Here is a 3,365-nt window from a genome sequence, read left to right on the forward strand (position 1 = left end):
TCGTTGAACCCACGACCTTTTGTTTTGGTCACTGGCTGTCTGCCCAGGCCACGTTGGATCTGACGTGGCAAAATTGCGACCAATTGAAAAGGTCAAAAATTAGAATCGGCTCGGTCCATTTCGGTGCTTTAGATGGGCCGACCCCATTAATTCAGCCTTTTTAATATATATATTTTTTGTTAATTTTCGCTAGGTACATGGGCCTGGCCCAACAATTTGGCCTATTTTGTTTTCTGAGCTTCTTTCATTTTTCTGGGCCTCAGCCTTTTTGCGGTCCATTTAATTTTTAAAATTTTTTAAGACATTTTTCCTTTCATTTTTTTGTCCAATATTGTTTGGGCTAAGGCCTCTTCCAGCCCATCAATATTTTCAGCCCACTAATTCAAAGGACTGGACGACAGAGAAACAATTCATTTTTTTTCAATTTTGCTATCAAAGCAACATTTGTTTCACTGTACAATCATACATCATTTGTTGCAGTTACATCATTTGAAACAACAACTAAAAGATTGTCATCTATAACAAACGACAGCCAATCAAAAGAAAGATCATCATCACAGCTCCAGCGACTACTTATACACTACAACTTCCACTTATGTGCAAACCTACAAGAAGGCCATGCTTCCGATTGGATTTGGTCGCATCCCTTCCAGTTTGCTAACGGCATCTCTCCAGCAGCATATCTCATAACCTACAAAGAGAACAGAAACCAACATAAGAATTTGAAACTTCTTCTAATTTGGAACTCCCGGCAAACGGTAAACTTGAGGTAAATTAGAAGTGAGGATATTGATTACAAGCAAGATGAAACGCAAACTAAGTCCTATTGTATTGATGGATCCCAACTTGTTTAAACTAGAGCAGATTGTTCAACTTGTACAATCTAGCAGTCTAAAAAGAGAGAAAAATGTTCATTCTCGGTTCCACATTAATTAGAACAGAAATGAATGACACTAATATAAGCAAGAACTTACAACAAAGTATAGCTTAAATATAATGTTAGGCACTGAAAAAGTTATGTGATTTTTACGTGACTTAATAGACATAAAAGATGATTTCTGTCTCTGCTTGACTAATGAATCAGTACATCTTCAAGCAAAAAATCATGAAGATCACACTACAATGTCCCTAACAATGGTAGAAGCTCAAATGTGAGACAATATTTCGTAATATATAAGCCTTGGCTGCAACTTTCCGCTTAACATGCAGATAAAAATCAGACACTTATTGCTCTTTTCATTCTTCAATTTTTACTTTAAGTTTTGTTAGGATAATCTGTATGCATAGGCACAGTCCTATACTTGTTTGGAAAGTCAAGATATTCATGTCAACAATTATATAGAGCCAAACAATCATCTAAGCATACATACAAAATCCAATCGGTTATATATGTACGCAGACATTAATTCCAAGTATCTAAACCCTGCTATACACACGACAACACACAAACGATTTCTCAACGATGCTGAATATCGTGTTGTTCCATTTAGGACAGCAACACTGTTCCACTGTTTGATATAAGTGGCTGCTGCATGTCGTGTGTATAGTACTATAGTTTCATCTGCAGACCAATCAACGCCAAGTTTCAAAGAAAATCTGATGATAAGTTGCACCAAGATTTAGCAAGGTGCATACCTCCAAGTGGATGGGCCAGCTCTGAGACCCACTCCCTGACCCTCTCCGCAGATGCTCCCGTCGAAGCATACTGCATCATAACAAGCATGAAAATTCAGAAAACACACCCCAATCCTGAAATTCAGTGAAGCACGAAAAGCAGCAGCAAACTAGACAGTAGCACGCAGGCAGCGTTGCAAACAGCAAACCAAGTAATATAATATACACTACAGGAGAAACAAACAGCAAAGCGAGGCTTGACCTGGAAGGGACAGACGTGGGAGCCCTCGAGGCCCTGGAACGCCCTCCGGATCTGCTCCAGCCTCTGCTCATGGTCATGCGAGGCAACAGAATTTAGTCAGAACAAACAAGCAAGGGCGCTGAATATACTCCAAGTACTCAACTTGTTCTAACTGAATTTAGGAGTCTGTTTTTATTCTTTTCTTATATGCAGTCTGAAGCTTAACTTGTTCTAACTGGATTTAGTCAGAACAAACAAGCTAGGGCACTGCAGATCACGCACCTGATATCAAGGGCGCTGTAGATCACGAATCAAAGCACATCCGGTCCAGTTCTCGGCACCAACTCCTCCTCCAATTGCTACAGAAACTAAGAGCAGAAAATCAACTCGCCCGCTTCAGCAGAAAGAAGAAGCAAACATGCAAGCAAGAAATACTGAAATAGTACTAGTGTGATCCACACCTCAGCATCTCACTTTCAGTTTAGTTTATCCGAATCGCAAACCATTAAAGAAGAAGCAAACATGCAAGCAAGAAATACTGAAGTGAAGTTTCAGTTTTAGAAAATGAATTTGTAAACCGCTGAAGGAAGCAGCAGGCAGTAGCTGAGCAGCAAGAACCTGAAGTGAAGTTTCAGTTTTAGAATCTGAATTTGTACTTTGTGAGGAATCTAGAACTCAAATTTATCTGAGATCGTAACTTTATGTTATCAATTTAAGAGCAGGTCATTTATGCATGTCAAAATGTGAGCAGAATACTCATTGATGATCTGGGTTGTGTACCAAGGTTCTAGGGGTTGGCCCCTGTACTGAAATTGTATTTAAACTTCCTCTTTTCTACTAACAGAAAGAGCAATGCTCCTGTCAATATTTTGGAAAACAAATTTGAGAGCATATCATTGATGCTGTCCATTTGTGAGCATATCGGTGAATTGTAAATCATTGTAAGACAGTGCATGTGGCAAATGAGATCAGTTAAACTACAAAACTGAACCAACTAAACTGAATTTTGAGACCAGATTAATGAAACCATTGTAATAGAAATAATGTTTGAAGTATCCTTGCCGGTTGTCGGCCAACAATTTATCTACAAAATGCATCTAATTACAGAACTAGCAAGGAGTAGAGCAAAACTTCTGTTAGGCTCTTTGTTGTGATGCATGATGTGTTCGGTTTGCTGTACTGATGCATTCCAGCGAACCTAAAAAGATGATTCTGTTCTGATATGCTGTTAGGATCTTTGTGCAAAATCAATCCAACCCACACGAGGTTCAGTGCCAAATTCTAACACCAGAGAAGCAATGGCCAATCCTATTACTAGCAAATCAATCGAGCAGAGAGGAGGAGGGGACGAGCTCACCTACGGCCAGAGAGTAAGATCCATGGCTGATGCATCCCGAGCAGCAGCCATGGTCGAGCACCCCCTCCTCAGGCGCCATCCATCCTTGCCGCCCAGTCTATGTACAACTTCCTCCTGCATACCTACAGTCAAAGAACAGAGCAGAAATTAGAG

Source organism: Triticum dicoccoides, chromosome 7A (genome assembly GCF_002162155.2).
Source record: "Triticum dicoccoides isolate Atlit2015 ecotype Zavitan chromosome 7A, WEW_v2.0, whole genome shotgun sequence".
Taxonomy (NCBI): domain Eukaryota; kingdom Viridiplantae; phylum Streptophyta; class Magnoliopsida; order Poales; family Poaceae; genus Triticum; species Triticum dicoccoides.